Raw genomic sequence first — 27767 nt, 5'->3', positions numbered from 1 at the left:
ATGTGTAAGATAACGATTAGTGGAACTGATGGACTTAATGATGCTTTTAGTTCTAAAATACCACGGTTCAACGGGGAGTCATTGAAGATTTTGATGAGGAAGAGTGACGTGCAAAACAATGGCAAACATATCATCTATATGTTGGAGGAGAGTGAATTTGGAGGACAATTCACTCCAAATAAAGAGTGAATAAAGAGAACAATTAATAGAACATTGTAATGTATCATGCCTGAAGAACCGTTCTTTCAGCTTATTAATATAATGATGGTGTGCTTTATTTAACATGCTGTTAATGTATGTTTTCTTCAGTGATATTTTCTTTTTTGATGCTATTCATGATTTTAGAAACATAAAGTTGATATTTTAGTTTGCCTCTTCACTTTCACAACTTTATATTTCTAAACAATTTGGCCTTAATTTTAATTGTGAAATATATTTGCTCTCCTTTTTAGTACCCTAGCCTACTTTCCATTCAATTGATATTCCTATTTTAAATTTAGACAATTGTTATTTTACTATTTTTCCCATGTCTTTGAAGCCATCTATACTTCTAAATACAATCTCGTTTTCTTCATTTCTAATTTCCCTAATGAATTTTATTTCTGTGAACTGATTTCTTTGTTTTGTTAAAATTATTCATTCTAGATAATAAAATACCATGTTATTATTATTATTACAGATGTTTTCTATTCAAACTTACCCATCTTTCACTGTTTATCATAATTCTGTGCAGAAAAAAAGTTTACTTCAGTTATCACCTAGAAGAAGTTTGAACATTTTGTAAGTGTATAACTCAGCATAGATATAGAAATTTAAGTCTCACATAAGTTTAATATCTGATGTTTAGCCTATTTTGTTAAGTTGATAAATTATGTATCCCCTATGTCTATGCCAGGGGTAAGCATTGTGGTTTTTTTTTGTTTTGTTTTGTTTTTTCTGTTTCTTCTGTATGGGATTAGGTAGCAAATACTTTAGGCTTTGTGGCCCATATGATCTTTGTTGTGATTACTCAACTTTGCCACTGTAGCACAAAAGTAGCATAGACAATAGATAGAATGAGTGTGGCTGTGTTCCAATAAAACTGCAAAAAAAGGGGAAGCTAGATTTTGCCTATAGGTCATGGCTTGCAGATCCATATTCTACTAAATCAAATACTTGATAAATTTCTAAGTAAACATTATTTCTTATTTTCAATTAAAGTGTAAAAATATTTACTTATTAGATTATTTTTATATTATAAACCTAAAAATTATATCATTGGTACCCATAATTTCACACACTCATAGATTAGGCACTTACAAGACACAGTCATTACATTACATGAAGAATATTTATTTATAATTAAACTTTTAAAGGATGATAATTTTGCTCTCTAAATAATCAAAATAAATTTCCTAGTTTTAGGACTCACAGGAAAAAAGAAATTTATTTGGGAGCTGTATGGCTAAAATTCCATCATTAGTTTTTAATGCTTTTTTCATCTAGCATAAATGGGTCTGATGAAGCTTCTCAATCAGTTATACATGTGTCTCACAAATCTGAGCATAGTGAAGGAAACAGAAGTACTGTCTTTATTAACAAGACATTATTTTGAGGCAAAAGCAGAAGTTCACTAAGATGAGTTCAAGTGAACAAAGAATTTATTATAAAATATCGAAGAACCTCACAGAACTCAATTGCAGAATATATTACTGAGACTCCCAAAGAATAGGAAGTTATCAAAGATGTATTCTCTCAAATTTTCTCTTCCACTTTATTACCAAAGAGTTTTCTCTCTGTGTGTCTTTATTACATCTGTTCCATTGTCCTCTCTGAAGGCCACCCTTGTTGGAAAAGTTTTAAGATTTGTTCTTTCATAATTTTGGCATGCACAAAGTTTTTGGCTTGCCGTAGTACTGATTCTGGATATTACTTTACCAGATCTCTCAGTTCCAGTGCTCAATGTCTTCCAGATACAGTGATTACCCCCTTAATTCAGAATCTGGACAGGTATTCTGATTGCCTGCTGGCTGGCAATGGATTGCTTGACTTGAGTCAGTTCCATTTCATTTGAAAAAAGAAAAAGTTACGGTCAGTAAGGGTAGGGTCATAGGACCTGATGCCAAAATTTAAGACACTCTAGGCTGAAATACATTTTCTGAGAGGAGCTAAGGGGAATGAAGGAAAATAGACTGATATGCTTGCTACCACATGAGAAATAGGATTTTCACAATTTGGGGAATTATTATTCTTAAAAACAAAAGCTCTTTTTGTATTAGGGTTTATAAGAAGTAAGATCCTTGACACTAGTCAATAGCTGAGAGGCCAGTGTGCTGTGGATAAGCACAAAGTCCTTAAACCTTCCGAGAATAATCACAGACTTAGGGGACAAAAGGGAGGCTGTGATTTAGGATCAAAGCCTTCATGTGAGAGGATGGTGAGGTGGCTAGTAGGTATCAACAAGGAGCAGGATTTGTTCTGAGAGGATGGAATAATAATGGTGGGGAAGTGACACTGAGAAGAGAGAGTGTTACAGACTGTGAAGAAATAATAAGCAGCCTACACTTTAGAGTTGTAAGATGAAGAGGTGCCTTGGAGGTGATCTATTATAATTATGTCCTAACACTCTTCTAGTCATAATAAAGTGGTTTTAGTGTTCTACAACCCTTTGTCTTTCTTGCCTTTGTACCTTTGCACAAACTCTCATTTCTTGCAAATGCTTTTTTCAACTCACTTATCTTCAAGCTACAGTGAAATTAATAATCTACTCTAAGACCTTCCACATTTATCAGGCAAAGTTAGTTTCTCATTTTTCCACATTCTCAAGCCACACTGCTCACAAAGACTGCTATTACATCATTCTTTAATTGCATATTCAAATGTATAAATTTGACAGTAGACTGCAAGCTTGAAGATAAAGACTATTTTATTCATCTTCAAAATGCAACAATCTTTCAGGCACACAGTAGGCACTCAGAAATAACTACAAAAGCCCCATAAATTTAATTGGAGTGGATCAATTTTCACCTGGCTAAAGGGATAACTAGATTTCATGAAAAACAGCTGTTGGTGTCAGTGGCTTTGATGGTGCTAAATACAGCTTCCAGTTCTAGAGTAGAATTCAGGAGGTACAATGCCCCATATGACCAGTAGAGACTTACGTTCTTAAAGGATGGTCAAAGAATACTTTGACAGGTGGTGGAAGGATGGTGGCCATAAGTGGGTTTCACAGAGAAAGAATCAGAGCCTTAGCAAGAGCAGATGAAAAACAACAACAACAACAAAAACATGGCTAAGGTTGAATGATAGAGTGGGGAAGTAGAGTTTCTGGGTTACCTCCACCAGGAGCAGCATTAATATTGCTGCTCTTAGGGGGTTTTAGGATGGAATCTGGGCTGGGTGCTAGAAATATAAATATAAGTAAGATGAAACCTTTCTAAGGTAACTCTAAGTCACCTTTCCAGAAAAATATAAGGCTATTGTGTTACCTAGGGAGGTATGGTTGGGGTTTGACCTAGACCTATTGAATCCCTTTGTCCATTCTTGTGCCTCCTTCTTCTGTGTGCTTTCACTTCCACCAGTTAGCAACTGTGGTTCTTTGTGAGAAGACTTCCCCTAGTCTCCTGGAGCCACTTGACCCTCACAAACCAGAAATGCCTGGTACTTCACATTCTCCTGGGGCATCCAATGGTCTGAGGAACACAGAGGTATAACTTACATACCAGAATCTTCCCATGGAATAAGGCTGAAGGAGGTCTCTGTAGGACGTCACCTGAGATTGTACTCTTGCTTTGCTTCCTCCTGTTCCTTGTCCTGCTTTCCCTTCTCACTTACTGTTTGCCTCTCAGAACTCATTCTTAATAAATTGTTTGGACACAAATCCTCATCTCAAGGACTGTTTCTGAATTAACTCAATCTAAGGCAACTGCCTGGGAAAAAATAAGGCTATTGTGATAGCTAGAGAGGACAGTCCTGGCAAAAGGACAGCCAGCAACAATTCAAATTTGAACATAAAAGGACATTGGATATTATAGATAATTTATATAAATTAAAGAAATAACCAAACTGTTTGGTGAGTCACAAGAATAAAATAATGTGGAATTCTTGCATACTTTACCTCAGAATCAAGTCATAGATTTGTTATTAGAAACTACATTTTGGGCTGGGCGCGGTGGCTCAAGCCTGTAATCCCAGCACTTTGGGAGGCCGAGACGGGCGGATCACAAGGTCAGGAGATCAAGACCATCCTGGCTAACACAGTGACACTCCGTCTCTACTAAAAAATACAAAAAACTAGCCGGGCGAGGTGGCGGGCGCCTGTAGTCCCAGCTACTCGGGAGGCTGAGGCAGGAGAATGGCAGGAACCCGGGAGGCGGAGCTTGCAGTGAGCCGAGATCCGGCCACTGCACTCCAGCCTTGGCGACAGAGCGAGACTCCGTCTCAAAAAAAAAAAAAAAAAAGAAACTACATTTTGAAATTTTTGCTAGAATAATAGCAACTGAGAGGAAGACAAACTGACTGAAGTTAACAGAAGGTGAAAGCTATAACTAATGCTGAGTTTAAAGAAATGTTTTTTAATGTTGATACAAATCCTCAGAATCAGAATAAGCTCAACAATGGAGTGCTAATTTTCAAATCCAAAGACTATCCATGTCTTACTTTTACATGACGTATCTTTTACCATAAGAAAATGCTCAGTTTCCTTTATTCTTGATATATTCTCCTGCTAATTTCATCAACCACTATCTTCAAAGTCACCTAATATTTCTGACTTAGTTTAAGGGGTTCCTCTACCTCTCTGTTCCCTTTAAGTTTTTACATTCTCCAGATCTCATGGTTTACATCTCTTTCTCTCCACGCTTCTTTTCTGAGGCAATATCACCCATGCTTATGATTTACTTTCTCTTCCATAGGTTAATAACCTAAGTATTTCTAGACACAATCTTTGTTCTAAATGTTAGAAATGTGTAGATTGTTTATTTGCCACCTCTACCTGTTAGAAATTCAAATCCTATACTCAACATATTCACCACTAAATTCATTTCTTCAGTTTCTACTCTCCTTTTTGAGTTCTATATCCTGCTTACTGAACTCACTTGTTTGACAACTCGTCCCTTGTAAATCAAGTCAGAAGTCTCAGAGCAATTCTAGACTTCTCCATCTCCCTCAATGTTACATAAATCCTTGTCAGTCTCCACTCCTTTAGTAGTTGTCCAACCTTCTCTCTATCTTTATGCCATAGTTATAATGTAGGCCATCACTTATGTAACACTTAGATACCTACTGGAATATTATGTGAGCCACATTCATAATTTTAAAATTTCTGGTAGCCACATTAAACAAATTAAAAGAAAACATGTGAAGTTACTCTTAATAGTATATTTTGTTTAACCAAATATATAAAAAATGATATTTTATAATATACTTAGTATCAAATATTATTAATAAGACACTTTACCTTATTTAATTTTTTGTTGGTACCCAGTGGGTATTTTCCACTGATAGCATATGTCAATTCTGACTACCATGTTTAAGTACAAAGTAGCCACACACAACTAGTGGCTACCATATAGGTAGCACTTATCTAAACTATTAGCATGGTCTTTCACTCCCTGCAAGCCCATTCTCTACTACTACCTGAGTGACATTTCTAACATTCAAATCTGGTCATGGTACTTCTCTGTTTTATATATTTATTCATGGCTTACAGGATAAAGTCAAACTCCTTTCCATGTCTCCTATAATCCTCTATGTTCTCTTAACTTCCTACCCCTTCTCCATCTCTTTTGAAGCCCTGACTCATGTCACCATTGAATTTACTGATCTTTATTATGTCTGTGCAGTTATTTAAATAATCTTGCTGTTCCCTATCTCTAGGAAGTATTTTTCCCTCCTTTCTTTTCTCTTCTTAAATAACTTCTACTTAGTCTACTCATTTAAAAAAATTGTACACTGTGAATCCTTCTATGAACTCCACCTGTATCCCCATACCAAACAACTGATTGTTCTGTTTCTCTACAGTGCTTCGATTATTATTCAAAAAGACCACCTTAATTCTATATAAAAATGTGTTTTGCATTTTCTCTTGATTAGGCTTTGAAATTCTTGAGGGCAGATATAGTGCCTTGTTTATCTTTGCACTCCCAGGCACAATAGAAGGTCAATAAATTCCTGCAGTATAATGAACAGAAAAAATAAGCACCTTTTATAGAGCAAAACCTCACCAATTATGGAATCACAGGTTTCACAGGTAGCCTGCTATACACCAGTCTCTCCATTTGTGCACTGCACAGGGCTTCTACATTTACAGGGTACAATTCACATTACAGACTTAATTAAATTAAATGAGAATGGGTGTGTGGAGTCCCATAGTTTCCTACCTGGAGCAGCAGAAAGATCCTACTTCTATTTAAACTCTCATCTCCACAGGGTACTATATGCACTGAAGAAAGCATACAAACAGAGTTACCAACTAACATACACATTTACAGAGGGCTACATTCTATCCAGATCCTGCTCTGGATATTCCCTGGCATGACTTCTCTTGCCTGCCAGTATCTGTTGAAGACATAATGCCTACCACCACCTATCTTGGAATTTGACATAACCATCTTAACTGGGGTGGGTGAGTGCAGAATATGGATGCCACTTGTGACATGTGTAAATCACTTTCCAGGGATGTGTGAGCAGGCAGGAGTAAAGATGCCAGTATGATGTTGACCCAGCCAGGTCTACACATTTTTAAAGTAATTGTACAAAGTATCTGTAAAGACTAGCCACCTTGAATACAGATGGAGATTCCAGGATGCAGGAAATCTTCTGAACATGATTCCCATTATTTTCACGAAAGTCTATCTATTGCCACAATAATATTGCATAACATACAACCAAATATTTGAGTATCAAGCAAAAATTATCATTAGTTTAGTTGATGTCTGCAGAGATAAATTGATCTGGACTGGACTCAACCAATTTTGACTGGACTTGTTCATCTGTCTGTGATAAGCTGTGAGTTAGCTAGGTAGCTCTTGATTAGAATCACCCGCATTTTCAGAGACTGGCTGGCTGTTGACTCATCTTAGGATAGCCTCGGCTGGACCAATTGGGGAGAAATCTCAGTTTTGTTCCATATGTCACATCCTGCAGTAAGCCGGCCCAAGCAAAACTTTCTCACAGTGATGACAGAAGACAAACACAGCAAGCAGAAGAACACAGATGTTTCTTGAACATCTTCTTGCATCATATTTGCTAACATTCTTGCAATCAATGCAAACCACATGATCAACCCTAATGTCACAGTTGAAGAGCATGGGTATGGATAGAAGGAGAAGTGAATAAATGAAATCTTTAATGCAATAACTCCAACTTACAGGTCTTTAATGCAATAATTCCAACTCACAGCTCAACTGGTTAGAAGACAGCTGATCAAAATTGTACCTCAATTGTTCATTTATTTTTCATGGAATATATTATATATATTTTAAATCTGAATGTTTAAGCCTGAAAAAGTGTTGGTGCTTTAACACTTTTCCGTTCTGTTTTGAGTTATATCAACAATACCAATCAGAGTGAATGGTCTTATAAATATTGGAATAGAGGGAAAGTTCAGGCCCAGGACCAACAGGGAGAGGTAAGTTGAAGCAGCCTTACTTTTGAGTTTATGTGAACTGACCCTCATTATGAAGTCAATCATGGGATGTCCTGCTACATTCCTGATATCTACTTTTATGCCTCTCAGTTCTTTCCTATTAAGTTCTAGAATCTCTCTTTTTTTCTGCTCTGAAAAACCCTGGTCATTCTGAAATGAGGAAACATTCATATTCCCTGAATTTGGATGTGTCAAGAAATATGCATCTACTGAATGAAAACAAACCCAAATAACATTTTTGTAATTTTTAGAGTAGTAGATCTTGAGAAAACACATTCAGACTCTGTAGAAATTCATCCTGAACTCGACTTTGCGTATTTTACTTTGTAACAGTGCATATTCTCTGACTGAATAGTGAGCTGTTTCACTGATAGGATTCTGACTGGAAATGAAAAACAGATGAGTTTGTGTGGTTTTTTTTGTTTTTTGTTTTTTTTTTATCTTCTCATGGTTATCAGCAGGCAGACAGTCTTATGGTCTCATTGACTGCTATATTGGTAGAGATGCTAATGATCTAAATCCAACAGATGCTTGGAAGCACAGCACCAGTTAACATATGCAACCAACAGAAATAAAAAACATGGGCTGTTTGACATACACATAGAGAACGCTTCCTATAATTAGAGATAATTACCAATGTTAGGAGAGCAAAAGCTTCTTTTTTTGGTCCTTGAAAAGCTAAATATAAACTGCAAACAGACACCAGCAGGTACCCTAAATTTACAAGATGCAGAATTTCTTGTGAGATGGGGCTAAGCCATTTTTTATACTTATTTGCCTTCTTAGCATTTTCTGTACACTTTCAAAGCATACCTTAAATAAATCATTTGTTACACACAGTTTCCAGCAGCATAATTTATTTTTCTTGGGTAGACACTCATTCCTTGTAGTTAAAAAAAGAAAAGAACCATGGTGTACTTCTACAAAATAAAAACAAGTTTTATCTGTAAATGTATTCCCATTGGATTGCTTTACGTGACAGACTGGCTTTAAAACAAAATTTACATTTCAGAATTATAGTAGAAACATTAAAATACCAAATAGAGACATAGTACAATTTCTCTCACTCCTGCTTAAGCTTCATCCTAATTTAACTAAATTATTTAATTTCCACAGATATTTTAACTGTTTTTAGCTTCACTTCCCAATTTTCTATCTAGTACATAGCACTCATTCAGTTCCTATACTGATGATATGGTTAGGCTTTGTGTCCCCACCCAAATCTTATCTTGAATTGTAATCCCTATAATCCCCATGTGTTAAGTGCAGGACCAGGTGGAGATAATTGAATCATAGGGTGATTTCCCATGCTGTTCTCATGATAGTGGGTGAGTTCTCACAAGATCAGATGGTTTTATAAGGAGCCAGCATTTCCCCTGCTTGAACTCACTCCATCCTGCTGCCCTGTGAAGAAGGTACCTGCTTCTCCTTTGACTTCGGCCATGATTATAAGTTTCCTGAGGCCTCCCCAGCAATGTGGAATCTTGAGTCAATTAAGCCTCTTTCCTTTATAAAGTACCCAGTGTTGGGTATTTTCTTATAACAGTGTGAGAACGGACTAATACAACTGACAAACATTTTAACAACTTAGGCATGAGGCTTTAGGTATAGTAGGAACTATCTGCAATGGAAATCTTTGCACACTAAAGGTGTATTTTTATTATCCCTACTTATAGATAAGACAGCATTCTTTTTAATTTGTTTTTATTTTTCTATACCCATAGCAAGGCAGATGAGATTATTCTTAAAACAGCCATGCTCACTCCTGAAACTGGTCCTCAAAGTGCATGATCTGGTGTTTCGTTGTTTTCCTTGTATGGATCTTTCACCTCCCTGGTCAGTCGTATTCCTAAGTATTTTATTCTTTTCGTGGCAATTGTGAATGGGATTGCATTCCTGATTTGGCTCTTGGCTTGACTGTTGTTTTTATATATGAAAGCTGGTATCTGTACATTGATTTTGTATCCTGAGACTTGTGGAAGTTGTTTATCAGCTTAAGAAGCTTTGGGACCAAGACTAAGGGGTTTTCTAGATATAAGATCATATCATCTGCAAACGGGATAGTTTGATTTCCTCTCTTCTTATGTGGATGTCCTTTACTTTTTTTATCTTGCCTGATTGATCTGGCCAGGACTTCCAATACTATTTTGAATAGGAATGGTGAGAGAGGGCATCCTTGTCTTTTGCTAGTTTTCAAGCGGAATGTTTTCAGTTTATGCCCATTCAGTGTGATGTTGACTGTGGGTTTGTCATAGATAGCTATGATTTTGAGGTATGTTCCTTAAATATCTAGTTTGTTGAGAGTTTTTAACATGAAGAGATGTTGAATTTTTTCAAAAGCCTTTTCTGCATCTATTGAGATAATAATTGGTTTTTGTCTTTAGTTCTGTTTATGTGATGAATCACGTTTATTGATTTGTGCATGTTGAACCAAATTTGCATCTCAAGAATACAGCCTACTTGTTCGTGGTGGATATGTTTATTGATATACTGCTGGATTTTGTTTGCCAGTATTTTGTTGAGGATTTTTGCATCGATGTTCATCAAGGATATGGCCTGAAGACTTTTGTTGTCATTGCGTCTCTGCCAGGTTTTGGTATCAGGATGATGCTGGCCTCATAAAATGAGTTGGGGAGAAGTCTCTTCTCAATTTTTTGGAATAGTTTTAGTAAGAATGGTACTAGCTCTTCTTTGTACATCTGGTAGAATTTGGCTGTGAAGTCCTGGACTTTTTTAGGTTGGTAGGCTATTTATTACTGATTCAATTTCAGAGCTCATTATTGGTCTGTTTAGGGATTCAATTTCTTTGTGGCTCAGTCTTGGGAGGGTGTATGTGTCCGGGAATGTATTCATCTCTTCTAAATTTTCTAGTTTATGTGCATAGAGGTGTTCATAGCATTCTCTGATGGTTATTTGTATTTCTGTGGTGTCTATTGTAATATCTCCATTATCATTTCTGATTGTTTATTTGGATCTTCTCTCTTCTTGTTTAGCCAGTGGTTTAACTATTAATTTTTTCAAAAAACAAACTCCTGGATTCACTGATGGTTTGAATGCTTTTTCATGTCTCAATCTCCTTCAGTTCAGCTCTGATTGCAGTTATTTCTTGACTTCTGATAGCTTTGGGGTTGATTTTTCTCTTGTTTTTTAGTTCTTTTCGTTGTGATGTTAGGTTGTCAAATTGCGATCTTTCTAACTTTATGATATGGACATTTAGTGCTATAAATTTTCCTCTTAACACTGCCTTAGCTGTGTCCTAGAGATTCTGATATGTTGTATCTTTGTTTTCATTTACTTCAAAGAACTTCTTGATTTCGGCCTTAATTTCATTATTTAACCAAACGTCACTCAGAAGCAGCTTATTTTTTAATTCCCATATTATTGCAAGGTTTTGAGTGAATTTCTCATTCTTGATTTCTAATTTGATTGTGCTGTGGTCAGAGAGACTGTTACGATGTTAGTTATTTTGTATTTGCTGAGGAGTATTTTATATCTGATTATGTGGTCTATTTTAGAGTATGTGCCATGTGACCATAAGCAGAATATATATTCTGTTGTTTTAGGTGGTAAGTTCTGTAGATGTCTATCTGGTCCATTTGATACAGGTCCTGAATATCTTTGTTAATTTTCTGCCTCAATTATCTAGTACAGATGACACAAACAAAAGGAAAATCATTCCATGCTCATGTATAGGAAGAATCAGTATCACGAAAATGGCCACACTTCCCAAAGCAATTTATAGATTTAATGCTGTTCTTATTAAACTACCAGTGACAGTCTTCTCATAATGAGAAAAAAAAACTATTTTAAAATTCATATGGAACCAAAAAAGAGCCCAAATAGTCAAGGAAATCCTAAGCAAAACCAAAACAAGGCTAGACGCATTATGTTACCCAACTTCAAACTATACTACAGGGCTACAGTAACCAAAACAGTATGGTACTGGTATGAAAACAAACCCATAGAAAAATGAAACAGAATAGAGAGCCCAGAAATAAGGCCATACACTTACAACCCTCTGACCTTCAAGAAAGCTGACAAAAACAAGCAATGAGGAAAGAACTCCCTATTCAATAAATTGTATTGGGATAACATGCAGACAACTGAAACTGAACCTCTTCCTTATACCATATACAAAAATTAGCACAGGATGGATTAAAGACTAAGGTGTCATATTCAGCTTCTATAAGGAACTTAAACAAATTTATAAGAAAAAAACAAACACCCACATTAAAAATGGGCAAAGCACATGAACACTTTTCAAAAGAAGACATACATGAGGGCAACAATTATATGAAAAAAAGCTCAACATCATTGATCATTAGGGAAAGGCGAATCAAAACCACAGTGAGATACCATCTCACACCAGGTAGCTGGTGAAGTTGTGGAGAAAAAGGAAAGCTTATACACTGTTGGTGAGAGTTTAAATTAGTTCAACCATTCTGGAAAACAGTGTGGCAATTCCTCAAATACCTAAAAACAAAACTAACATTTGAATATCCCATTACTGAGTATATGCAGCCATAAAAGTATATGCAGCTAATATGCAGCTAAGTACTATGCAGCCATAAAAAGAATGATATCATGTCTTTTGCAGGCACATGAATGAACCTGGAGGCCATAATCCCTAGCAAACTAAGACAGGAATAGAAAACCAAATACTACATGTTCTCACTTATAAGTGGGAACCAAATAGTCAGAATGTATGGACACATTGAGGGGAAGAACAGACTTGGGGGCCTATTGGAGGGTGGGGATTGGGAGGATGGAGAGGAATAGGAAAAATAACGAATGGGTACTGGTTTAATACCTGGGTAATGAAATAATCTATATAACAGACCCCTGTGACATGTGTTTACCTTATTACAAACCTGTAACCTGCACATGTACCAATGAACCTAAGATAAAAGTAAAAAAGGAAAGATTATATCACCTACAATATTTGGAGAATTCTCAGAGGGCCAACTCATAATATGAACTATTTGGGGAAATCCTCCTTGGTTGCTGCAGGTGCATTTAAGGATGGTCTTATCTGCCTTATCAGAGAACTTTAAATATAGCCTTATTATATAAATATTTTCCTACCTTTGTATTTGTATTCCAGTATCTCTATATTCATTCTTCCCACTAGATATTAAGATGTTAAGCTTACTTCCAACTCATCCAGGCTCTAACACAGGATCTCATACTGTTAAAGCAAAACTAAATAATGGCCTGAGAAGGGCTCTGTACTTCTATATTTGAGTCCTTGTGGATGAACTGTAACCTAGCTTAATAGACAAAATTGAAAACCTAACATAGCAGTATGTGCCTATAACAATAACTGTGTCTTGGCCAATCCCTGTGGCCATACTTCAACTACTCATAGACTGCTAAGTGTACAAACTGTGTTCAAGTAAGGCAAACGCCAACCTGTAACCAACCCAGCTGTTTCTGTGCCTCACTGCCAATTTCTGTATGTCATTTCCCTTTTTTTGTCTCTAAATCTTCTTCCACCATGTGGTTGCACTGGAGTTTCTCTGAATCCGCTGTGAATCTGGGGGCTGCCTGATTCACGAATTGTTCATTGCTCAATTAAACGCCTTTACATTTAATTCAGTTGAAGTTTTCATTTATCAATACACATCCTGTACACAAGTGTTCAGAAAATGTCCCATGATGATATTGAGAATTTAAATGCTGGTTTAAAGAAGGAGTCAACAAACTGTGGCCTAAGGGAAGGCTACCTGTTTCTCTAGATAAAGTTTTAGAGAACACGACCATATTCATTCATTTATGTAGTTTTGTTTTGACAGAAACTATATGGTCTGCAAGCCTAAAATATTTACTACCTGATATTTACTGGAAAAGTTTGCTGATCCCTTGTTTAGCACAATCTAGACAGTACAATTATGGAAAAAAATAATATATACTTGGGGGTACAATGCATCAACTTCGTCTAAGTACTAGTTATTATACCAAGTAGTAACTTAATAAACAGTGCACTATGATGGTCAGTTTTACATACAAACTTGACTAGGATATAAGTCCCTAGTTATTCAATCAATCCAATATTAATGTAGGTTCTGCTGTAAAGGTATTTCATAGAGGTAAAGTCCATAATCTGCTGATGGTAAGTAAAGAAGGTCATCCTAGATAACGTAGGTAGGCATGAAACTGAGGATTACAAGAATAATAGATTTCCAGCCTGCCTTTCCTGATGGCCTGCCCTGCAGATTTCAGACGTGCCTTACCAGCCCTCATAATTGCATATGCCAATTGCTTGCAATAAATCCCTTTATATACATATATTTAATATAGCACTTTAAAGGAGGAGTTCAAAATATAAGTTCCATGGACTGGGATCCTACTTGTTCAGTTATTTTGGTTAAATCCTGACAGATTCATGTATCTTTGTGACCTGAAGAAGTTAAAGCTCACTCCAGTAAAGGAGTTTATTTTCCATCCCAGAAAGGATGTATTAAAACATGTCAAAACCTTTTTATAGGAGGCTTCAGAAGTAGTATTATTAACACAATTTTGCCCTGACCTAATAAAAGACCTGATAAAAAATGGTATTAAGATTTTTACTAGATCATCTATTTCAATCCATTATGCAATTCTCATTTCTTTGATTTGAATATTGTCAAAGCTAACTTATTATTAACTAAAAATTATTTCCTTCTTAAAATCCCATGTAGTTCCTCTAACTCTATGACATTCAGAAGATATACTAACTTTCCTCAGTGACAAAGGTTACTTCCTAATTTATTAATTCTGCCTGATGTTCAGTTAGGGGGAAAAAGTCAAACCAAATCAAAAGAGGAAAACAAACAAAGCTCATTTTTGGTTTGTGTAATCTTTTGTTTGAACGTATCAGCACTGTATTTCATTTTATGTGAAAAGAAAGATGTCCTTTGACTTTGCTTATCAAATAACCTTCCTTTATCATTGAGGGCAAAGACCTGAAATATTGTTTTTTCCAGCCTTCTGCTTTGCAAATAAGTTCCCCTCATCCTCTGATCCACCACTAAACTCAGTATTCACAGTCTTCATACTTCATTGTTTTCATTTGCTGGAATCCAAAATATAACACTGAAGGGACACTGGTCCATAGTATTAGGCCAAAGGTCTATTTGACAATTGGAGTGACTTACTCTGAACAGAAAAGTTATTATTTATTTTTAATTAGCAAAAGTATTTGAATCTATGGTTATATTTTAAAAAGGTATAGAGAGTGGATTTAAAACTAATTTCATCATTCTTAATCTTATATAAAAGATTATTGTATTAGATGTCGTATTTCCTGGAATCTCAGCTTGATTTTTAAAATTATTACTTGTATAATTGACCAGTTACCTAATATCCCTGAGATTCCAATCTCCTCTGTGTAAACAAGAATAATTGTAATTTTTTGTTTATACAGTGTTATTTTCAGTATCAGGGCAAAGTTGTTTTGAGAACTCTCGGGCCAAAGGTGATATTATTTTCAGGGGCAGTGATATGGTTTGGTTCTGTGTCCCCACTCAAATTACATCTCAAATTGTAATTCCCATGTGGTGAGGGAGAGACCTATAATCCCCACGTGTCAAGGCAGATAAGTGACTGGATTATGGGGGCAGTTTCTCCCATGCTGTTCTTGTGACAGTGAGTTCTCACGAGATCTTATGGTTTTATAAGCGGAAGTTTTTCCTTTTTTGCTCTCTTCTCTCTCCTGCTGCCTTGTGGAGAAGGTGCCTGCTTCACCTTCTGCTATGCTTGCAAGTTTCCTGAGCCCTTCCTAGCCATATGGAACTGTGTGTCAATTAAATCTCTTTTCTTTAAAAATTACCCAGCTTTGGGCAGTTCTTTAAAGCAGCCTGAGAATGAGCTAATACAGGCACTGTCACAGACTCTTTTGCAAATATAATAATAACCATGGGTGTTTTCCTTAGAGAAACCAACATATTACCAATGATGTGAATTTTTTGCTCATGAGCACAGTATGTTCACAGTCCACTAGAACACTATCTTTGAGCTGGTCCATGGAACTTACATTTTGAAATCCTCCTTTAAAGTGCTATGTTAACTTAACATAGTACTATTTTATGTAAATGTACATTGTAAGCAGTCTGAAATCAATAAAATAAGTGTTTCATGCTTATGTTTTCCCCATTACTTTAAATATATATATATATATATATATTCACATGCATTTATTCATTTATTTCTCACAGCAAGCTTCCAAAGTACTATAATTATCCCAGTTCTATAGTCAGAGGAGACTAAGGCACAGAGAGGGTAGGTAGCAGGACTGGAAATTGGTGGGGAAGCCTGAGTCCAGGGTTTGGAACCTGCCATGCTATGTTCTGTCCTGTATTTAACACAAGGGCCACATAAGAGCTTGCACTAGAGGAGGGTTGATTCCTTTGATTGTGTCTGTGAGCACCAGCCAGGGTGTCAGAAATCTGCACTGTAACCACAATTTTTGTGGGTACATAGTAGGTGTATGTATTTATGGGTTGAGATATTTTGATACAGATATGCAATGCATAATAATCACATCAGGGTAAATTGGGTATCCATGGCCTCAAGCATTTATCCTTTGTGTTACAAACAATTCAATTATACTTTTTAAGTTTTAAAATGTACAATTAAATTATTTTTTACTATAGTCACCCTATTGTGCTAGTGCATATTAGATCTTATCCATTCATTCTAACTATTTTTTGAATCATTAATCATCCTGACTACCACCCTACAACATCTACCACCCTTCCCAGCCTCTGGTAACTGTCCTTTTACTCTCTATTTCCATGAGCTCAATTGTTTTAATTTTTAGCTCCACAAATAAGTGAGAACATGCAGATTGTCTTTCTGTGCCTGGCTTATTTCACTTAATATAATGGCCTCCAGTTACACCCATGTTGTTGCAAGTGACTGGATCTTACTCTTTTTTATGGCTGAGTAGTACTCCATTGTATATATTGAATAGTGTCAATAATGCTGCAATAAACATGGGAGTGGAGATATCTTTATGATATCCCGATTTCCTCTTTTCTGGACATACACCTAGCAGTGGGATTGCTGGATCCTATGGTAGCTCTATTTTAGTTTTTTTGAGGAACCTCCAAACTGTTCTTCATAGTGATTATACTAATTTACATTTCCACCAACACTATATGAGGGTTCCCTTTTCTCCACATCTTTACAACTCCAAAAGCTTGCTTGGTGCTCTACCTGCCATGGTCATGCTGGTATCTAATGTGCAAGACAAAGTCCCCTTTCTTTTTCCCTCTACTTTCTTGAAGCAGAAGGTGTTTCTCCCCATAGTTACCAAATCTGGGAATGTGCTGAGTCTCACCTGAAGCCAGCAAGTCTCAGAATCTCACCCAAGGCCCACAGCATACTACATAAGTATTGATGCTGGTTATTCAAGACCCAAAGGCTTGTTAGTCAACAGGTGATGGATCCTTCCAGGACTTCATCATTCCCTTCAAGGCAGCAGGTTCCCTTCTGGCCCTGAGTGTGTCTAGAAATGTTGTCTGGGAGCTAGTGCCTGGCAAGATGGCTTCATGACTCTGACTTACAGCACTAAAACTGAGAGGATTTCCATTTAGACACTCAATCTTGTAGTCAACATATGCAGACACACAAACTTACATACAGACACACGTACAACTCAGCTAAAATACTTAAGGAAAGACATTGAAGAGGGGAAAATGTGATCAAATATATCCAATCTGTTTTAAGATATTTTGTGATTAATATTACTCACTGGCTAAGTTTTGCACTTCTAATTATAGTGATAGTCCTTTCAAGATCATTTGTTCTTTTGACTGGGAGTAGTAAATTGTTCTTATTACTCATTCCTAATACACCACAAAAAATTTTAAATTCTCTCAAAACATAGCCCAACTTACTATCATCTTTATCACGATTATTATTGCCATTAATTATTTTCTCCAACTTGTTTTCTCATTTTTATGAGCTAGAATGGAAAAACAAAATAAGAAGAAAATAATATTAAAATATTTTTAAATTGTAAATTATGGTTTAGAAAACACAGGAAAATTGTTCAGTTTTATTTTATTACACTTCACCTTATAAGTGGCCTACATTTTATTGTTCTTTAAAAAAATACAGATAATTTGATGTGGTGGTAGGTTTACACTACCAAGAAATAGATCTAATATTCTAAGAGATACTGATGTCACTGTGTGACAAACCTGCACGTGTACCCCCTTAATTTAAAATACAAAGTGAAATTTTTTTTTTTTTTTTTTTTTTGGAGACGGAGTCTCGCTCTGTCGCCCAGGCTGGAGTGCAGTGGCCGGATCTCAGCTCACTGCAAGCTCCGCCTCCCGGGTTTATGCCATTCTCCTGCCTCAGCCTCCCGAGTAGCTGGGACTACAGGCGCCCGCCACTACGCCCGGCTAATTTTTTGTATTTTTTAGTAGAGACGAGGTTTCACCGTGTTAGCCAGGATGGTCTCGATCTCCTGACCTTGTGATCCGCCCGTCTCGGCCTCCCAAAGTGCTGGGATTACAGGCTTGAGCCACCGCGCCCGGCCCAAAGTGAAATTATTTAAAAAAATAAAATAAAAGATGCTGATAAAGGTGAGCGAAAAGCAAATTAGATGATGGTACTGAGATACTAATGCTAATTCTTAGATAATATAACTAACTTAATCTAATTTCCCCAACCCCATTTGGACACTTTCGAGAAAAGTACAGATAGTTTTTCCAGCAACGAAGTTCCCAAGTCTGTACAGAGTGCCATGCATGGGAACACAATTTCTGATTATTCTCCAGGTCTATAGAAAGCAAAAAGACAGGGTATAATGTTGAGAAATAAAATATATATATTTTTCTGATTATACAGTTTTTTTCTTAAACTCCTCAGTTCTATAGTGACTGATAATCACTTCTCAAAATTGCTTGGGTTTTTTTTTTTTGTTGTTGTTGTTGTTGTTGCTGTTGTTTTTGTTTTTTTCTCCAGAATGCATAGTACAGCAGCAGAAGGCACAGTTAAACTTTCCCAATGGGGATGGTTGAAATGTCACACCAAATGTATAGGGTTCATGTTTAAATCGTGATGTTGCTGTATTAACAAACATGGAAGCAGTGGCATTTCTATACTCCAACATGAAGCAGATATCAACCATCTTCAGTGTGTTCTAAGCAGATTTAGAGAAGCGTGCATTTCATGTATTATCAAAGTTGAAGTCATTTAAAAATTCCTTTAAGAGTATGACCTGAATATTAGAAGTATTAATAAAAATTTTCCCAGAGTAAAGCATTATAAAAGCCTTATTATGATATAAATTACTCTAATTTTGTTTCTTAAAATAAATATGTTTAATTATCATTTAGCCACAATTTCCTCAAATCATAGTTGAAATTTTAATAGCTATTCCCTATAGGTATCTTTGTTAATTGATTCAATTTTTCTGTATTCTTCACTTAAAAAGAGACAACTTTTTCTTGGTCTACATGCTTTTTAAGCAACTTAACATAGCATGCTTGTTAGTACAATTTATAAATATAAAGGCCATGTGTGATAAAGAGCTGATTGATATAGTTTCATGTAATTCAAACAAAATGACTGACTATTTTTACTTGACTGCTCCCACAGTCTAATAGAAGTAATTCTCCCTTATGATCATTCTGTAGATGTTGCCTTTAATGTGAGGTCAAAATTCTCTTTATTTATTTATTTTTTAATACTTTAAGTTCTAGAGTACATGTGCACAACGTGCAGGTTTGTTACATATGTATACATGTGCCATGTTGGTGGGCTGCACCCATTAACTCATCATTTACATTAGGTATATCTCCTAATGCTATCCCTCCCCCCTCCCCCCACCCCATGACAGGCCCCAGTGTGTGATGTTCCCCACCCTGTGTCCAAGTGTTCTTATTTTTTAAAATTTTGTTTTAGGTTCAGGGGTAAATGTGAAGGTTTGTTACATAGGTGAACTCATGCACAGGGGTTTGTTGTATAGATGATTTCATCAGGTATTAAACCTATTACCCAAATTTTCCTGATCCTCTCCCTCCTCCCAGACTCTTCCCTCAAGTAGACCCCAGTGTCTGTTGTTCTCTTCTTTGTGTTCATGAGTTCTCATCATGTAGCTCCCACTTATAAGTGACAGTATGCAGTATTCAGTTTTCTGTTCCTCCATTAGTTTGCCAATAATAACAGCCACCACACTGCACTCTAGCCTGAGTAACAGAGCGAAAGCCTGTCTCAAGAAAAAGAGTAACAGCCTCTAGCTCAATCCATGTTCCTGCAAAAGACATGATTTTGTTCCTTTTTATAGCTGCATAGTATCCCATTGTATATATGTACCATATTTCTTTATCCAATTTGTCATTGATGGGCATTTAGGTTGATTCCATGTCCCTGCTACTGTGAATAGTGTTGCAATGAACATTCACATGCATGTTAACACAACCAACAAGCATATGAAAAAAGCACAATAGGACTGATGGTTAGAGAAATGTGAATCAAAACCACAATAATATACCATCTCACACCAGTCAGAATGGCTATTATTAACAAGTCAAAAAACAAACAAACAAACACAGATGCTGGTGAGGTTGCAGAGAAAACGTAACACTTATACACTGTTGGTGGGAGTATAAATTAGTTCAACCATTATGGAAAGCAGTATGGTAATTTCTCAAAGAGGAGTTTAAAGCAGAATTACCATTCCACCAAGCAATCCCATTACTGAGTATATACCCAGAGGAATATAAATCATTCTACCAAAATTCTCTTTAAATAGTTTCCAAATAATGCAGATATATAAACATAATGACTTCACACTCTAGACTACACTATTTTTCTCATTAAAACGTATTCTTTCCACAAAATGAGTACAATACCACCCACATACGAAGATTTACGTAGCACTTCTACCCCCTCAAAATACCTCATTTACCAGTCCCCCATTTCTGAAATTTCATTATTAGAACTATGTATTGCTGATTTCTCTTCCTGCTTGAAACACAGTTAATTCATAAATATGATGGCCTTATATGTAGAATGATGTAGGGTGGCAATATTTTGTCACAGCAGCTTTTGTTACAGGTAAAACACAGAGAACATCATGGCTCTAGAAACCAGAAAAATGAGGAAATAGCTTCAAAGGAGGAAATAAGTCACTGAAAAACACGCTTCACCAGGTTCACAAGGTTATCAGCAGCTAGTTAGTTTTGGTATAAAACAAAACTATATTGATTTTGAGTGGTCTAGATTAAAGGGGATTAAGCTAAGGATGTTGGAAACTATTCATCAAACAATAATAGCAAAATAAAGGTTGGTTGAATGCTTTATATAGATTTTAGAAGAAAAATTTTTCATTAAATATTAATGATGAAGAGAAAGAATTAGGGCATCAGTAGAGAAGTAGCATTTTTTTATGGCCCATAACCTTTTTAAAGGATACATATATATTTAATTGTCATAAAATGTAGTTAATTTGCTAATTCAGTTGGACATATATGTCTTGCAAATAAAGGTTACCCTCAGTTTAGCTATTTGTCAGCACTATTTTTAAATAGACTCTGCACATTGCCATAACTACAACTGAGTTAAGTGAGTAAAGAGAAACGCTAAAATCAGTTCGGAGAAGAAATACTGACCTTGACTCTTGTTTTTCTTAAAAATATGTTTATATAAAAAGTTAAAAGTAGATGCAATATAAGATTTATTAATTATACACTTCAGAAAGTTTTCCAATGTTTGTGTCTTGCTTGTCTTTAATTTATAACATTTATAACATGCTTTTCATTAACAATATTTATTTTTTCCTCAATGAAGTCATGTACTTTAATAAAGACATCATTACCTCTGCATACTCTCCAACTCCCACAGAGACTGAAAATGTACAATTTAAAACACACTCTATGGTTGTAAAACAAGTAGCTTAATTGAAGAATATTTATTTTGGTCTGCCTTCACAAGTAAAAGTTATTTCAGTTAACAGACAAAGAAAAGTCTGGAGGTCTTAAACCTAATACTACTCTAATAAACTCAACATTAGGTTCTTATTTCTCTAACATAAATCAACTTAATGCAATGAGGATACACAGTAAATATTATTTAGTATTTATTATGAAGTGTTAAATCCATCATCACAGCATGTGGTTCAGGGCCTATGAGTCTAATCTATACTCAAGTAACATAACATGGATGTATAAATATGTGCTCCCTCAGAATATGAAGTGTATTTCATTTGTTAAACCAGTGATTTTTAAGTACTTTCTAACTGGCACTCTGTAAACAGAATTATTGATTTAATTACAATTTCCCATCTTTTTAAAAAGGGTATTTTGCTGTGCCTTGGTACCTGAGCTGAAAGGTTAAATTAATATCCATCATCAGCAAAAATAATAAGAAACTTTATAAAATACATTTACATTTGAAATTGTATTTATTCTCACCGTATTAGTCTGTTTTCATACTGCTGATAAAGACATACCTGAGACTGGGCAATTTACAAAAGGAAGAGGTTTAATGGACTTACAGCTCCAACTGGCTGGGGAAGCCTCACAATCATGGCAGAAGGCAAGAAGGAGCAAGTCACATCTAACATGGGTGGCAGCAGGCAAAGAGAGAGCTTGTGTAGGGAAACTCCCCTTTTTAAAACCATCAGATCTCATGAGACTTATTCACTCTCACAAGAACAGCCCGGGAAAGACCTGCCCCCAGTTTTTCCCACAACACATGGGAATTCAAGATGAGATTTGGGTGGGAGCACAGCCAAACCATATCACTCACTCTTTATATCTGTCAACCTACAAAAATCTAGCATATTTTTGTTTCAACTTAGAAAATGTAAATTTATAAATTTCAAAGAGATTTGTTCAATGATTGAAATCAATAAGTATAATATATAAACTGATATTTTGAAAAAACTTTAAAATAATAAATATTACTGAAATAATATTCAAATAATAATAGCTTTCAAATATTGTTATTTATGAATTGGCAGTTATATTTGTCTTATATTTGTGAGTGTATCCTGAGTGAGTATGTGTATGTTTGTGGATGGCTAGATAGACAGATGATAGGTAATTTGGAACAAACATGTTTTAGATATTCCAACAAATGTAAATTGGTAGAACCAAACATATAGTGTGTATCCTTTTTCCTCCCACTAACTGCCCATGGAAATAGATAATATTTGAAATGAATTTACATATATACATGTATATATCAGTTTCAAATTTGCCTTCATCTTCGTGTATGTTGACTACAGAGATTGTATTTCATTTCTCCTTTTCTTTTTTTTTTTTTTTTGAGATGGAGTTTTGCTCTTGTTGCCCAGACTGGAGTGCAGTGGCGTGATCTCAGCTCACTGCAACCTCTGCCTCCTGGGATCAAGCGATTCTCCTGCCTCTGCCTCCTGAGTAGCTGGGATTACAGGTGTGCGCCACCCCTCCCAGCTATTTTTATTATTAATATTATTTTTTGTATTTTTAGTAGAGATGGGGTTTCCCCATGTTGGTCAGGCTGGTCTCTAACTCCTGACCTCAGGTGATCTGCCCGCCTCAGCCTCCCAAAGTGCTGGGATTACAGGCGTGAGCCACTGTGCCCGGCCCCATTTCTCCTTTTCTTATGTCATTGAAATTAGCCATGTTTTAATGAAAGGTAGAAAAAAAAATGTTTTTTTGTATCTGTAGATGGAAGGAAAGGAAAAGGTAGTAATAAGAGAAGATTAGAATCACATTTTTGTTATCCCTCGACTAAAGTTAAAAGATATTCATGATCTAGACATTCTTGGAGTTGTTACACGTTACGTAATTCTGATGTTTTTGGTTTAAGGACTTGGCTGCATGTATGGCCCCATTATTGACTGATTATGCTAATCTTATGGAGAGTGTTATTAGATATTGAACACTGTTGCAACTCCTCATATGAATACTAAGGATGTTCTCAAACACATTTTCAAAATCCAAGAGGGAAATAAACCTTCTCGTGCTTCCTCTATCTTTTCTCACCATGACCTGTGAGCAAAATTGATTTTTTATCCCCCAGTTCTGTTATATAAGAGGTATTGGCTCTCTCTCATTAGTTAATCCCATGTTCCTCCACCCAAAACATAACCATATTCTATAGGATAATTCTGAAAAAAGCTGGCCTCCTGCTTTGCCTTAATCTACCTCAATTAAGATAAGATAATCAGAAACATAACTTTAAAATATTTCTATAAATGGCTAAGACCATTAAAATGCAATTAGAATTATACAATTTAAAGCATATTTGAACCCAAGAGCTTGTGTAATTTAACATCACTATTTTCCACACAAACAAAATGAAGCTCTGAGAGTTTACATGACATGCCAGGCTTGTGCTCATTCAAGACATCCCATTACCTCCCACCAATATTATGCCATTTTAATAATGAATTTAGTTAGTTGCTATTAGTTGGCATTTCTGTAATATGTGGCCAAAACCAAGGCAATAGATACAACCACTATTTGAGCATGACATATATATATTATACGTCTTGCCAGAGCTACACTGAATATTGAGACAACTGTCTTGTCAAAACTTAACCAAAATATCTAAATATTGCAGATTGTTTTAATTTTAGTTCCCATGTTATCATTAGGAACTTACATGTTTATGTGAAAGCTGTTCTACCAAACTTAAATCATTGATTTCTATTTATCTTATAGGTAATGTATGATGGATAGGTACATAGAAACTGGCATGTCTTGCAATATAAAGCATCATTTATAAGCAATGTTACTTTCATTTGCATAAATATTCCTAAGTTTTATAAAATATTTAAGTGTTATAGAATGCAACATATTTAATAATGTGTGTTTCAGTTATTGACACTTTGCGAAGTGATGGCAGCATGGGAAGTATAAGTTAAAAATTAGTGATATATACATCATGAAAATATTAAAAATAAATATTTGAGAAAGAACCAGATATTCTCACTGAAGGAGATTTAGCAACTGTTCTAAATTTTTAGGAAGCTAAATTAGCTGGGTCCTTTAGACTTCCTTGGAAGTCTCTTTTCTATTCCATTTGTCTGTGTGTCAGAAAGCAAAAACTGACAAATTGGATCTAATTAAACTAAAGAGATTCTGCACAGCAAAAGAAACTCTCATCAGAGTAAGCAGGCAACCTACAGAGTGAGAGAAAATTTTTGGAATCTATTCATCTGACAAAGGTCTTATATCCAGAATCTATGAGGAACTGAAATTTACAAGAAAAAAACAACCCCATTAAAAAACGGGCAAAGGACATGAACAGACACTTCTCAAAAGAAGACATTAATGTGGCCAACAAACATATGAAAAAAGGCTCAACATCACTGATCATTACAGAAATGCAAATCAACACCACAATGAGATACCATCTCACACCAGTCAGAATGACGATTGTTAAAATATCAAGAAACAACAGGTGCTGGTGAGCTTATAGAGAAATAGGAATGCTTTTATACTGTTGGTGGGTATGTAAATTAGTTCAACCATTGTGGAAGATGGTGTGACGATTCTGCAAAGATCTAGAACCAGAAATGCCATTTGACCCAGCAATCCCATTACAGGGTATATACTCAAAGGAATATAAATCATTCTATTACAAATATACATACACATGTATGTTCACTGCAGCCTTATTCACAATAGAAAAGACATGGAATCATCCCAAATGCCCATCAATCATAGACTGGATAAAGAAAATGTCATACACATACACCATGGAATACTATGCAGCCATAAAAAGGAACAATATCATGTCCTTTGCCATTATCCTCAGCAAACTAATGCAGGAACAGGAAACCGAACACCACATGTTCTCACTTATAAGTGGGAGCTGAACAATGTGAACACGTGGACACAGGGAGAGGAACAATACATACTGGGGCCTGTCTGGAAGTGGGGTGGGGGAAGGAAGAGCATTAAGAAAAATAGCTAATGTATGCTGGGCTTAAGACCTAGGTTATGAGTGCAGCAAACCATCATGGCACACGTTTACCTATGTAACAAACCTGCACATCCTGCACATGTACCCTGGAACTTAAAAATAAATAAAAGAAGTCTTATAAAATCATTTTTGTAAATGTAACAAAATTCCAACAATTAAAGATTTATTCTATTTATAAATTGTGCAGGATTGTCTTTATCACTCATATTTGTAATTACTTATTTAAAAATTTGATTTTATTAAAGAATATCAACAATAATATATTTTATTTGCTTTTTGGACCTCAGGTGCAGAGAGCTCAGTTACTCCTATTTCTCATATTAGCAGGCTATGCAAGGCTCCATTCTTGTTTTATTTAATTTTTAAAATACTATTTTATCTTTGCTCGTTTGTCTCAATGTCCACACTCACTTCCTCCCACCATATATTACCACCATGGTACTTACTATACTGTGTTATATCCTAATACATATTTGTATCCTTGACAAATATATTATTATTTATTTTAATATTCATGAATGCTACGAATAGTATGCTACCATTCGTTCTTGTGTTTCCTCACTTTTCTTTTCAATAACCACTCCCCCCCTCTTTTTCTTGAGACAGGGTCTTGTTCCGTCACCCAGACTGAAGAGTAGTGGCATGATCTTGGCTCATTGCAACCTCCACCTCCTGGGCTCAAGCAATCCTCCTACCTTAGCCTGTAGAGTAGCTGGGACCACAGGCATGCACCACCATGCATGGCATTTTTTTTGTATTTTTTGTGCAGACGGGGTTTTTGCCATGTTGCCCAGGCTGGTCTTGAACTCCTGGACTCAAGCGATTCTCCCGCCTTGGCCTCCCAAAATGCTGGGATGACGGGGGTGAGCGATCGTGCCCAGACTAATAATGCCTTTTTAAAATGTATTCTTAGACTCTATATACAACTAATTGTTTCTTAGTGCTACATAGTAGAGTTTATTCAACTTTAAAAAGAGTCCACTTTTACTCATCTTTTCTAGAATGTCTACTATTTTCCTATTTATCAAAACATACCTATTTTTAATGGAATATTTTTTGGCTTTTGCCAGTCATTTTGAAAAAGCCTTCATAAGAGAATCATTAGGAAATAAAACCCAGCAAGTAATACATTGAAAACAGTCGACACGGTGATTCTTCAATGTTTCTTTTCACACTCTCTGGAGTTAGCACTAGGTGTTAGCAAGCCTGGATTCAATCCCCAAACTGTTCTCACAGTAGCTCTGATCTTTCATTAGTCACTTAATGTCTCTACACCTTACTTACTTTATCACTAATAAAATTTATAGCTGTGGTGGATCCTGCGCCTGGCCAGCCCCACCGGGCCTTCCCTACGGCCCACCTGACCGCCATGCGTCTCTCCTCCTCCCCACCTCGTGGCCGGCAGCAGCCCTCCAGCTTTAGCTCCCTGGATTGGTTCTCCCAGAGCAGCTGCTCCGGCCGACATATACCCCGAGGCCTGCGAACATCTCCCCGGGAGCCTCCCTGGCCCGGGCCAGACATCCGGCACCCGGGAGTCCCCTCAGGCCGTCAGCATCAAGGAAGCTAGGTCTTCAAATCGGCCCGCGCCGGAGAGGACAGTGGCTGCCTTCACCACGGGGCAGGTCCACGCCTTGGAGGGCGTCTTCCGGCACTGCCTGGGCCCTCTGGAGCCGAAGAGGCTGGCCAGGGAGATGCAGCTCTCGGAGGTCCAGATAAAAACCTGCTTACAAAATCGCCGGATGAAACACGAATGGCAAATGCAGGACTCCCAGCTGCACAACCCCTTCTCGGGGTCTCTCCACGCGCCCCCGGCTTTCCACTCACCGTCTTCTGGCCTTGCCAATGGCCTGCAGCCGCTATGCCCTTGGGCACCCCTGCCCGGGCCCCAGGCTCTGATGCTGCCCCCTGGCTCCTTCTGGGGTCTCTGTCAAGTGGAACAAGAGACCCTGGCCTCTGCATGGGCTTCCTGCTACGGGCAGCCTCCGGCGTACCACCCCCGAAGACCAGGAAGTGGACCAGGAAGTGGCGTGCATACGCTGGGACCAGCCCTGTCCTGGGGGCCCTGGGGGCTGTGTGCTCTTCTGGAGAAGTGGGGGTTGGGGGGATGCATTCTGAGGAAGCGCCTCTGACTCCATGACTTCCACACACGCGGTCTTTGCAGCTCGCACTGGGCGCCTACCCGGAGGACTCAGCTGTTCTGTTTACATCGTTGCGGCACCTC

At 36.7% G+C, this 27767-nt stretch overlaps 1 pseudogene; it reads left to right on the top strand.

The window, feature by feature from the left end:
* Nucleotides 1-27675, top strand: LOC105532160 (annotated as a pseudogene).
* Nucleotides 27676-27767: the final 92 nt, after the last annotated feature.

This window comes from Mandrillus leucophaeus, unplaced genomic scaffold (assembly GCF_000951045.1).
Source record: "Mandrillus leucophaeus isolate KB7577 unplaced genomic scaffold, Mleu.le_1.0 Scaffold937, whole genome shotgun sequence".
Lineage (NCBI taxonomy): Eukaryota > Metazoa > Chordata > Mammalia > Primates > Cercopithecidae > Mandrillus > Mandrillus leucophaeus.
Note: the sequence above shows the minus strand (reverse complement) of the source record. Positions and strands in the feature narration are given on the sequence as shown.